This window comes from Lissotriton helveticus, chromosome 3_1 (genome assembly GCF_964261635.1).
Source record: "Lissotriton helveticus chromosome 3_1, aLisHel1.1, whole genome shotgun sequence".
NCBI lineage: Eukaryota > Metazoa > Chordata > Amphibia > Caudata > Salamandridae > Lissotriton > Lissotriton helveticus.
In genome coordinates, this window is record NC_136061.1 from 160439302 (window position 1) to 160452755 (window position 13454).

A 13454-nucleotide genomic window follows, 5' to 3' on the forward strand; every position below is an offset into this window, starting at 1 on the left:
AGCAAGAAGATGCAAAAATGGGGCAGATCGGACCTCCAGGGGCTGAGATATGGCCCCCAGAAGGTGAGCGACCTTGGACCTGTGGCCCCCTGACGGCGAAGCACGTGAGGCTCCGCCGCTGGCCCCGGAAAGGCCCCCGGGGTGGGTCAGGTCCCGGGGACTGCCCTCCAACATGGAGAGCCTGCGGGGGTCCCGGGGCCCTGAACAAGGAAAGAGGAGCCAGGGGCCCAGGTGGGACCGGGCCCCCGACCAAAGCACGGAGTGGCCGGGTGTGGGCTCCCCGCATCACATACCCTTACCCAGGGGTCCGGGTGGGACCGGGCCCCCCCACCGAGGCCCCAGAAAGCGGCAGGAGCTTGAAGCGCCCCATGATGCCTTGCAAGGCATGAGGAATGGATCGTTTTTGGCGTTTTGGTGGCCCCCAGAGGAGAGGGGTCACCCTTGAGTGTGAAAAGGTGCTGGGGGAGCTGCTGGAGCAGCGCAGTCTCTCCCACAGCACAAAGCTAAGTCCCACCCTAAGTTTCTTGAGGATTTAAAAAGAATAACCCCTCAACTCTCAGCGAAGATTGCATCACCTCCTAGGCTGGAACTTTTGTTCTACAGCTTGGGGTTCACGTTCTACAGCTGGGGGTTCATGGAGAAGTGCATCAAAGATTGAAGGGCTGAGTTGGAGATGTCTCGAGAAGGGCATCCCCTGGAGGTGAAATGGCGTAATTGCACTGAAATGCATTTATTAATGGTTATTTCTTTTAGAGGGACTGATGTTCAATGTGATGTACTGGTGTAAGGTGATGTCACAAGCAAAGTGGATTTAAGTGGCTAGACACTCCTGCTAGGGTGTCTGACGGTATTTACAACTTAATCCTGTGATCATCTGTGATGCCTTTAGGGGCTGTAATTGCAATGCATTTTTAATGATATCCAAATGTGCTGAGTACTGTCATTCTAAAGTGTGCATAAACATGTAGTCTTGCTGCTGCGCTTAGGTGAAGACCCCAGACTGTTAGCCCTTAAGATGTAGAGGTGTATACTTTAGGGTCAGTAGGAGATGCTTGGTCAGGGTCATATGTCACCAAGGCAGGTGTATCCCTGTTTAATGCTTGTTGAGGTAATGGGGGGGGTCGCCACTGGGATGGTGCCAGTGCACAGGGCCCTCGCTCCAGGATAGGTTCAACTAATTGCATTGGGGGCAAGATGATGTGCATACATGGGAGTGGTGGTACTAGACCCCCCCCCTGCGGGAGGGGTGGAGATGTTATGCAATGTCACAAAGTAATTCCAACAACTTATGTATATTTGTAAATTGGTGTATAGTATTGAGTGGTGTGTGTGTTTAATAAATGTACTCTTACTTTTATAAAACAAAGTACAGACTGGACAATCAATTATTGAGTGTTATTTTTGCGCACCTGCAAATGGCGATTACTAGCCCACACCACCTCCCTTGAGTAAGCCTCAGACTGCTCTGCAACGCTACCCTCTGAGAGTCAGGCGCTGCCCTAGGGTGTTTGGTTCCCAGTGAAGGACAAATGTGTCATGTTATTTGTGCAGGCCTCACAGATACTGCCACGTTTTCCAACATGGGGAATGTGGGAAACACTGCCCAAATCATGGATCGTAATCTAGTCAAAACAAAGGAGTCCATGAATGTACGGTCTGAGAAACATTGGTCTTCGGTCACAGAAAAAACATGCCCCTCAGGGAAGAGGTTGCCAATGGTATGGATATGGAATTTGGACAATGTGTGTTTGACAACTGTTTCTCCGGTAATAGGGAGCCAAGAAGCATTGGGCAAAGGAAGGGCCGGAGAATACAACTGGTCCAGGCCAAGGAGTCTGCACACTTTATCCCAGGCCCAACAGGTTGATGAAACAGTCTGTATTTCCTGCGGGTCTCGTGGGAAACCCCTGGGAAGAACACCGGAAAGTAGTCCGGGCAGGACCAAATCCGCTTCAGGCTTCAAATATAAAATACGGGCATCAGGGTGAAACCAAGAATATGCATATGAGCATTGTGCGACTAAAAAATAAAGATAAAAATCAGGAACACCAAAACCTCCCCTTTCATATGGGAGGGTCAAAACCCGCCAGGATACACGCGGATTTTTATCACCCCAAACTAATCGCAATAACGAGGAGCGCAGCTGGGAGAAGAAGACCTTGGTGAGACGGATCGGAATGTTATTGAAAAGATACAATAAACGAGGAAGTACGACCATTTTAATTATAGCAATCCTCCCGGCCATAGATAAAGGGAGTCGGATCCACCTCTCAATCTGGCTCTCCAAGAAATCCAACGCTCTACCATAGTTTAGTCTAATGATGGACACAGTGTCTAAGTGGATATGAACCCCTAGATATTTAACTGAGTCATGACTCCATTCAAGAGGGTAAGAGCAATTCCACACTGTGGTGCTCGGGCGAGTGGAAAGATGACCGACTTGTGCCAATTGATGCGGAGACCGGAAAATTTGCCGAATCAAATTATTTCCAGAATAAGAGGTTCCAGATTGATTTGAGGTTGTCTGACGTATAAGATCGTGTCATCTGCATACAAAGATATCAAAAGAGGACCAGTACGGAACTGGAGCCCCCTGTGTAGATGCTTTTCTTGAAAATGACGCACCAGAGGGTCCATCGCCAAGATGTGATGAAAAGCAGCGAATCTCCTAAGACCACAACTGCCGCCCGGCGCAATACACCTTTAATTCACCTTATGATTATCTATAAAAATAACGAGGCAGGCGCTGGGAACTGGAAGGCAAGGAACAGGTCTATTTCTCCGGAGGAGAACACATCACTTCAGACATAGGATATCGTCAGGAGGTGCTCTAACTGCATCTCTGCAGTTCGGCTTTTTATACACATTTGCATCAGTTTAGTGCATGGTTAAACATCCTTGGAATCCCCGCCTTAGGCTAGTTCCCACACAAACCTAGCAGCAATATCCCCCCTCACCCAGATCTAACAGATGATCGCTATCTCGCAGTTGGACATTCCGACAGGATCTAAAAGTAGGTGGGATGGGTCAGATCTGAGGGTTCGTGTCTTTGATTAAATCAGGCCCCTTTTGTTGGTGAACCAAGCCCTGCCATGTGTGGGTAATAAACTATATCCACAGGGGTCGGTTTAGTGCCTAGGGCCGGATTGAGTAGCCAGGTGCAGGGAAGGAGGTTATCAAAGGGGCTTGCCCGTGCATGGAGGATGAAAGGACAAACGAGTTTTGTGCGGGAAGTGGCTCCGGGTCTTTGTCATGATGACATGGTTTTACAACCCCGGTACATTTGTTCAGGTTTAGTCAGAGCGCTGGGGAATGATAGCGAAGTCGGGGTGACACACAGGTGACCAGCAGAGTATGAAATGACCGCAATGTCTAAAATGGTTGCTGCTTACACGCACGTAAAGGCCCTCGTTAAGCAAGATGGCGCCGGCAATGTTCATAATTGTCGTTGTATTTTCTACAGATGAAGAGTAGTGGGGAAAGGGGGCATCCCTGATGTGTAGCACGTGATAAGGAGAACTGCTCGGTTATTGTGCCATTGAGGCGCAATCTGGCCGTAGGTGCAGTGTGTAGGAGTGCAACTGTGGAGGCAAAACATTCTGGCATTCCCATGCGTCTCATGATGGACAGAAAAAGGGCCATTCTAAGGAGTCAAACGCTTTCTCAGCGTTGAGAAGGATAGCGGCGGCCGGAGTGGAAGGATCCATGTGGTGCAAAACAGAGAACAAAGTCCGCAAGTTCAAAGAGGTGGAGCGATGTGGGACAAACCCAGACTGTGCTGGGGATATGATAGATTCCATCAGTAATGAAAGCCGGATGGCAATGACCTTGGCCAAAATCTTGTAATCGAGATTCAATAGAGAAAGAGGCCTGTAGGAGCTACACAATGTGGAGTCTCTACTTGGCTTAGGGAGTAGAATGATTACCGCCTCTCTAAACGTGGGAGGCAGGCAGCCTGTCTCAAGTGCCTCAGCGTATACTTCCACCAATCGCGGGACTAAGGCCTCTTTATAGGCCTTGTAGAACTCGGCAGAGAAGCCGTCAAGGCCCGGCGCCGAGGACCCTCGCAACGCCTCAATGGCTTCAACTATGCTGTCCTGAGTGATGGGTGTAGCCAAAAAGTCCTGCATGTATTTCTCAAGATAGACCATAGCAATCTCATTTAAGTAGTTACCCCGGTCCTTCTGGCCCCCATCAATGTGGTTGTGTAAAGGTTTCTGTAATAGGACAGGAAGGTGCTGCATATTTCTGGCGTGGAACGAAGCATACCTCCCTGCGGTCCCACAATCTCTGTGATGTAGGAGGAATGGTAAGGGGGCCGAAGCAGCTGTGCGAGTAGTTTACCGGGTCTGTCACCCTCCCCATACTGCAGTGCCGTGCACTGTCTGGTCAAAAATCTCAGCTCTCTGTCCGCCTCCTCTCTAAACTCCATCATTAATGACAAGCGTCTGGCTTCCTTATCGCCTGATGGGCTCTGTAAGAGCTCTCTATCAAGTGCAGCAATGTCGTTTTCAACGCGAGTCAGTATGGAGCGGATGTCTCTTAAAGCACCCACATGTTTGGCAATGCAGACACCTCAAATAGTTGCTTTGAACCCTTCCCAGAGAACCGCCCAAGACTCCACAGACCCAATGTTAAGTTCAAAATATTCTTCAATGGCTTGCCGAACTTCTTCAGTGAAAATGGGGTCAGTCAATGCCCTCCCGGGAAACCGCCACTGCCTCTCATATCCACCCAATCTGGGGATCATCAATTTAAGAACTATAGGAGCGTGGTCTGACAGCGTGAGCTGGAGGGTGAGATGGCTCTCAACCCAACCAGCGACCCCGGGGGAAAGGAGCCAGTAATCAATTCTGGTCCATGTATTATGAAACCCAGAGTAGTGCGTATAGTCGGAGAGCTGTGGGTGAAGTTGTGCCTCAATGTTGATCAGAGAGAGGTGTGTGCATATATCGAGCAGAACTGGATGGGATCTAGCTTTAATGTCAGGGGAGGAGGATGTGCTGTCCCTAGGGGGATTCATCAATAAATTAAAGTCCCCTCCAACAATCAATAATCCAGGATCGAGTGTGAGGAGCTGCACCTGTAGGTCTAGGAAAAAAGAGGGGGTATCGACATTAGGGCCATATATCCCCACCAATGTGATCCTGTGTCCAATAAATACCCCCGTGACTATCAGGTAAGGGCCCTCCTTGTCTGAAATGCTGTGGGATAATGCAAATGGCACTCGCTTATGTATTATTATGGCTACCCCTCTAGAGTATCTGCTAAAAGAAGGAAAAAAACTATGGGTACCCCAGCTTTTAGCAACCTGAGAGGAGTCAGAGGGGGCCAAATGTCTTTCCTGTAAAAAAGCAATATCAATCTTGTGTCGAGTGATGTAATTGAAAACCTGCCTACGCTTTTTAGTGTTGTTCAGTCCCCGAACGTTCCAGGATAACAGTGAAAGCCCGGATGGCCCGAGCTGAAGGCCTAACTTGGCCATATGGGAAACAATACCGAAAATAGACTGGATAGTGCGCTATTACCGCTACTCCAACTCAATCTGTGTGCATATGAAGCAATGTAACAATCATCAATGAAAAATAACAAAACAAAACCCGCCTCCCTCCCGCCACCCAGCCTCATGTCAACCTCCAAGAGGCAAACCCCGTTAACCCCGGTAGCGTTACATCGTAAAGTGTAGAACATTGACAGCATAAATGAACTATAGCCAGTTCCAAAAAAAAACACAAAAGTCAAACAATCAAAGGCCTCCGCCATGGGGGGCAGCAACGCCATGTCGGTCAGGCAAACTTATATATCAGCTTACGAATGAGCACAACATTTTGCAAAGAACATGTAGTCCAACAAAAAGGATAAAAAATGAGATAATGGGTGATCATATCAACAAAAAGAGGGAACCAAGGTGGGCTATTTTTAACGGGGTCCAGTGTACAAGCCCTGACAATATCTCAAACAAAGAGAGGTACACAGTTCCCCACAAGGAAAAGGGAGGTTTAAGAAAACCAAGCGAGGGAGGAAGATGGGAAATGCCCCTTTCGGAACTAAAACCCTCACACACCCAGCAAGCTAGGTGCCATGCTTCATCATCTGGGTTTTGCTCCTCGTCAGACTGGCACTGCAATGTCTGACGGGCACCCATGAAGGGGCTCTTTATCGGAGATCTTTTGTTCCTGCCAGTTGTTGCATGTGGGTGTGAGGGCACTAGGAATAGTGTAGACGTGCAAAGTGAGTGAAGGTTAAAAAAGGTTAGGTAATCCTCGAATTATTTTAATGGTGTAGTTAACTACCTTAGTAAAAACGGTGAAGGAGAGATACACACTGGTACTATGGTCCAGTGGCGTATCTACTACCTAGTGGTCGACATGTTTCATGCTATACTTGCAATTCGGCAGGACCTAAATAAAAAAGAACTGTGCTACACAAGGAAGGGGCTATACTACCTTCCACTGGAAACTACTCGGCAGGCCACACGGTCCTGCTCACTTAGGTGCGACCCTATTTTGGTTGCTAGTATGCTTCAACGGTCTGCTCCCGTGTAATGGCACCTTAGAATAGGTACCTGTCCGCTGCTGGAACTACACCATGCACACCTACCCACACGTGGTTCAGATGCGAACAACGAGAGACCGGAGTGATCAGCCAGCCCCCAGGTCCGTGAACAGATCTGCGCTGGCCTGGGAATCGTCGCGCACAGGAGAAACCGGGCAAGAAGTGTTAACCGCGCCCGACCCTTGTTTCTTATAGTTCTGACAAAACTCCTGCGCTTCCGTGGGGGTATCAAAAATGTGAAACCTGCCAGCCACGTCCATCTTCAGCCGTGCTGGGTATATCATACGGTATTTGAGGCCCAGGTTTCTCAGCGCAGCCTTGAAGCCGTTGTACTTACGTCTCGCCTCCTGCACCATGAGGGTGAAATCCGGGAAAAATGATAAGGTACTGCCCTGCCACTGGATCTCTCCCTTCTCACGCGCCGCCCGAAGGGCGGCATCACGGTCTCGGAAATTCATAAGCCTTGCGATGATGGGACGCTGCGGCTGGCCAAGGCGAGGACGGGGCCCAAAAATCTATGAGCCCGCTCCACCACGAACCCCTGTGTGAAGGCTTCTCTGCCGAATAGATCCACAAGTAACTTTTCCACAAAGGTATCCATGCGTCTAGTCGATGTTGTTTCCGCCACACCAAGGATGCGGATGTTGTTGCGTCGGTTACACGCTTCGAGGTCCTCGTTTTTAATGGCCGCCTCCTTGAGGATCTTTTCAACTCGCTCCAGGCGCTTCAACGATTTCGATGCGCCATCCTCAATATCCGAGACTCTTGACTCCACCACATCCAGGCGTCGGTCATGAGCTTGCACCTTGGTCCCCATGTCGGCCAGTTTTTCCTCAAGGCTGTCAAATCGGCTGTCCAGGGATTTAAAACCGGCCCTTATCTCGCTCATCATGCTGGTAACCAGAGTTGCGGCATCGTCTCTGTCAACAGAGCCACCGTCGCCCGTGGACGAGCCAGGGGGGGCATCCGAGTTGACTAGGGAAGCCTTGTCAAAACTGAGTTTGCGCTGGTTTGGATCCCTCTTCCCCATGGTGTGTGAGGGGAAATGGCAGGCAGCAGCAGGTATGCACAAATGGCAGTTGCCAGATGACTAGCACACGAGGTGCGAAGCAGGGCCTGGTAAATGATGTGCCAATGTCACAATCGAACCAACAGACTCGGCCCCAGAGACGACAGTAGTCAGGAAAGCATACAAGGAGCACTAGCGTTGAGGCCGGAGACAGTCAGCACCATATCTCGAGTACAATCCACCCTCCGGTCAAAAGCATTTATGGCACTAGAATACAGCGCCACGGGCCCAGGGACGGTAATATGGGGTCACGTCAGACCCAGAAATGACGTTGTAATGTAGATCGGCAGGCACGCCCCAGGCCGGCTCTCGGGCCGGTAGCGCCGGACCCATCCACCAAATGGCCAGGGCGGGGGCCCAGAGAGATCTGAAGGTAGTGGTCTGCAGCGGGAATCTAGAGGCCGCAGGGCTCCGGCAGCCGGGGTAAGAGTAGGGGGGCCGGCACCCAGGATAGAATCGCGGCTGTACAGGGGGCAATTGAGAAACGGCGGGGCAGCTACAGGTCAGAGGTGGCGCTCACCCCCGCAGGAACCGCCGCCGCGGCCCCCAGTGAACCCACCCCAGGCCCAACCGGGAGGACCGCAAATCGAGTCCCCGGCTCGGGACCGCGCAACAGGCCCGCACACCGCGAGCGCGTCCCAGAAGGTGGGACCCGAACGACCCAGCCCAGTGTGGGACGGGGGGGAGGGGGCCCTCCGAGCGCCGCGGAGGGGCACAGCAACCAGCAGGTGCCCCGCAGGCGCAGGACTCACCAGCCAGCTGGGCGCAGATGGATTCTCCAAGGGAGAAGGCTGCGCGGCCCTCGATCCCCTCCGCCGTTCTCGAGCCACACACCTCCTCCGAACCCAGCTCGAGCGCCGTGGGTCTGTCAATCGGGTCAGCTGCAGGATAGAGAAAGATTGTTGGACTTAAGAATTGATTAAAGCATGGTTAAATGTGTAATTGCAAGCCCGACCGACGGAGCTTCAGGCAGAGGCGGCCATCTTGGACGCCTCCGTGGCCACGCCCCCCACAGTTATCCATGCTTAATCTTTGTAAAAAGCAGGTAGTCGGACCAGTAGCACTGCTGCGTACTATAATTAATAACACATTTTGCAGCAGAGAGAGAATAAAGAATCATCACGAGGCACTACTTACTAACTTTGAGATACGGGCCGCACCTTACTATAACAACTCAGGCTGCAGCAAACATCGGTCTGGGTATGTGGGGTGGCTTAGCAACTCCAACGGCTGTCGCTGATTGTTCGGGGGTCACATGAGCCACCGGTCGGGTCAGTCGCCTGTTTGGTAAATGAGTGTGAATGACAGGTGACTCCCACGATGACCACTGCACTCTCCCTCGGCAGACGGCAAGATTGGATTCAAAACGGGCGCCAGTTATGATTTTGACATAATGGAGCGTTATTTAAGCAACATAACTGCCGCTCATTCAGCGAGAGTAATGGATACACTGTTAGTTGCATTCACGTGACCCCACCACGTCACGTGAATGCCGTGCCAGCCGGCCTAATAATGAATGCTCATTGCTGCAGCCAGCGCAGCAATGAGCAGTGACTACTGTACTGAGAGTGCAGTACAAAAAATCGCCCACCTCCCCACCCAGCAACAAATCCGGCCCCCGGCCCAAAAACCGGCCCCCACCCCTGGCAGCCTACCGAGGGATTGCCTGGTGCCCGGTATTGCCAGTCCAGCCCTAGACGACACATAGGTGGGGTCCGCTCAGTGCGGGCGGCCCGTCCTCGTCGCCAGTGCTGCTGCATACTTTCATGCAGAGATCAGGCTAGCAATGAAGAGGCAAACACATGAGTAGTGTTGGTTGTCACTCCAGACCCAGAGATCACTTTTCTAATTGAATTACGTAATATTATTATACAACCCCATTGCTCTCAGAGCTGTGCTAAATATAAAACAGGCCCAGAAAACTTTGAAAAATCTTTATATTTTTATTTAAGCTTTATTTCTTGTGTGTAACTGCATGCGCTGATCTGACCAATGAACGTTTCCTGAAATGTGATTGGATTAGGGAGCCAGGGATAATCTTGAAGGCAACTGTCGACCTCCGTAGCGTTGCGTAGCGTGGCCTGCCTGCTACTGCTCTGCGTTATCACAGTCGCTCTACGCGGTGCCTCCTGAGGTACTTACTGTTACCTTCAGGAGGCATTGGTCTGTGGTGGTTTCTGGAGAAATGTGAGCAAAAATGTCTTGTATATGTTTCAGGGACACTTAAATGCAATTGCCGGGACTGTCCCGCGATAGTGAATTACCAGGGACCGTCTACAACTTGCCGAGACTGTCCCGGCAAAAACAGGACAGTTGGCTATAAACATGTTAAAAAAGTTAAAACAGTCGTGGCTGAAGCAGCAGTGAGGTGAGTGGGGTGGCGAAGGGGCGGGGGTGGCAAATCGGATAAACGAAAAAAAAAAAAATCCCTTGCCTCCCGGCCGGTGAACAACACTTACAACGCAACTTTTACATCGCAGAGCCTTTACACCGCAACCATTACAACGAAAACTATTACAACGCATTGCTCTTGGGGGCGTGCTAGGATAGGGAATAGGTTAATTTACTATCCAACAACCTTCCCTAGTGTCCACGGGGAATGGAGTCGGAATAGTAAATTAAACTATTCACTATCCAGCCCCCAAAGCACTATGCGTTGTAATGGACTGCGTTGTAATAAATGCATTGTAAAGGCATGCGATGTAAATGCATGCGTTGTAATGTCATACATCCCTCCCGGCCTGCCGGCTGGTCGCCACTGCCACTACTGTGGCCCGTCACGTCCTCTTCCTGGCTTCTTGTTAGAAGCAGGTAGAAACAGGGCTCCCACGCTCCCTGCTGCCAATCACAATGTGATTGGTCTAAGCACCATGACACGGTGCTCAGCCAGGGGCTAGAGAGGTGGGCATGTTCTCCATGTAGGCTGTAATGCAGCGTGCACAGAGAACAGGGAAGGGTGCATGACTGGTGCGATCGTACCCTGTAGCGGCCTCAACATTCGATTGTGAACACTAAGGGGCCCATTAGGATGTCGGGCGGATTGCCCCCGCCAGGCTGGCGGTAGCCACTGCCAGCCTGGCGGGGGCAATCCGCCCGACATCCTTCCCTGAATTCCCCCCCGCCATATTACAATGGCGGGGGGGACCGCAGCGGAGTAAAACACCGCCCGCCACTTTTCCGCCCCGGTCGCCTTGTGGCCGGGGCGGAAAAGAAATAATATGGTGGCGGTGTCTATCAGACACCGCCAGCCATATTATAAAGTGCTTTAGGCAATGCCGCCACGGAAAGGCAGGCAGACTTCACTCTGGGGGCCCCGTGCGGGCCCCCAGAGAGAAGGAAGGTAGGGGGGTGCACACGGGGGGTACCTGTGGTACCCCCCTGCATTTGAATAATCAAAGCGGCAGGCACCACGCGGTGCCTGCTGCTTTGATTATTCAAATGTAAAAGTGTATTTTAAGCATTGTGGTGGACAGTGCTGAAAGCACCGCCCACCACAATGCTTTACATGCAGGATGTGCCCGCCACTGTGGCGGGCACATCCTAATACCACCCCCGGGACACCCGCCCTTATGGCAGGCGGTCCCGCATACCGGCAGGATGGCGGGCGGACAAAGTCCGCCCGTCATCCTAATGACCCCCTAAGGTTCTTAGAATACTTGGGAACCCAACCAAGAGCAATTGTTGCCTTACCTCCATGTGGTTACACCGATTACCGCTAACTCTAGATCACGGTTAATGACTGTGCCACCGGCTACCAGACGCAACCTGTACTAGCCCTCACGTACTCCCACAGGGTCAAGAAACCACTGCTGGGAGGGACGCTCCATTCACCCTAAGTTCGATCTCTACCACAAGCGTGCGTACAACGCACATCTCCTTGGAACCAAGACCACGCCCACAATCGAGTGAGGCCAGGCTTGCATTTTCAGGCAATACAATGTTAGTCCTGATGATGATCCTTTATTTTTAACAGGATCGAAACGCCGTCGACAGTTTATGTAGTTACACACTAGTTCTCCACTGTGTTACCCAATTGTGTTTACTACATGAGTGCAGCTAGGCTGATTTATTAACTCCGCTAGCGTCTCCCTAATTCTGAAATTGCCTGAGAAATTCCTTACCCTTGTAAATAAGTGTTTTGTCTTGCCTTGTTCTATGTACTGGATGCAGGATTGTGTCCCACTGTATCATTGTTCACTTTATTTTTTCCTTATCTTACCATTGATTAAATCAGTGTCCAGCTGGACACTTCTTTCATTATAGCGCAGATTGGTGCCTATAAATTATTTAATAGTTTCCACAGTTTATTCTGTCAAGGACCGTTGTTGCTTGATAATATGACTGTTTTGGGCAGCGCGAGAAGGCCGACCAAATAGTCATTGCACACAGGAGTGTTTTACTACTCCTCAGTTGTTCTGCAGCCCTGCCCCGCCCCTCACGCATGCTGCTGCAGCGGGACAAAATAAAAGAATAGCTTTATATTTATGCTAATATCATTTTTTTTTCTTTCTTTTGCTGCTTCCTGGCAGTGGGGCGACGCTCCTCAGCCCCGAGCGGAAGAGCCACCACCGGGTTAAATTGCTGCAGCACTGTGCATGTCCAGAGTCACCTAATTAAAAATTAAGTCCCAACAGTATAACTTAATTGCATTTTAGATGACATTTTATTTGAATTATGCCAGAACTCATATATTAACCCAAACAGAGACTTCAAGAGAGTTCAGTTAATAGGATCTGAGGTAATACCTGTGTGACCTTAATTCAGTGCAGTGACGTGAGTGCAGCTTTCGCCGCCTCTGCGGCATCAGGTATAATCAGGAACACAGACAGACTTTCAAAGTAAACTCTCACTATATATTTTGCTTTCATGAATGGTGGATAAAGATGCCCTCCTCATCCCCACGCCCCTCCCCCACTCCCAGAGCCGTGCGTATGCGGATCAATCTGCTGTTTATGTATAAACATGCCGCACATCACACACTGGTACCTTTCACCTGTGATAGAGACTGCAGGTGTCGCGCAGCGCTTGAATTAATCACAATCTCAGCCTATCAGGAGGTAGAGCACCGGATTAACACACGACCAGCATTAACAACACGCGTAACTCTCCCCAAGCAAGGGGAGGGCTGCCATTTCCACCTGCCGGTGGGAGGATTGAGCCAGTTCATGTGGTACACATGCTGTGACTGTCTAGTGACACCATTGCTGACTAATTGCCCTCACTGATCCGTTTCAAGTCCAAGTCCAGGCTGGCCCACTTGTTGTCTAAAGCTTGAGACGTTCAATCATCTATAATCAGAATCCATGACTCTTCTGATGTCCACTCAGAGTGACTTTCAGTTGTACCTACTTTAAGCGAGGTCTGATGGCTTAGTGTACTAATGCATCCACTACAGGGGCCTGTGTTTGACTTCATGGTCACAGGTTCATTTCCCAGCGGGTCCCCTCAGCCTTTCATCCTTTCTGAGGTTGATAAAATGAGTGCCATTGAGTTGGGTAATAATAAACATCTGTTATTCAGCGCCAAGATACCTCTCTTAGTATGAACGTGTGCTTTTTTTTTTTTTTTTTTAAACAGATTTTATTGTGTGACCTCACATATCATGCATATCTCTGACACCCAGAGACAAATGCCACCATCAATCTACCAGCTATATCTTTAGTCACATGCATAACAATGAATATCCCTAAACACCCCCCGCTGATGAATTAGTACCACAGGAAGTAAACAATGTGCAACCCCCCTCCCTCTCCCCCCTCCCGCACCCTCCCTGTGTGCCAATTCGCCCACCTGACGCATAAAATAACAAAACATTACATGCCATGTACAA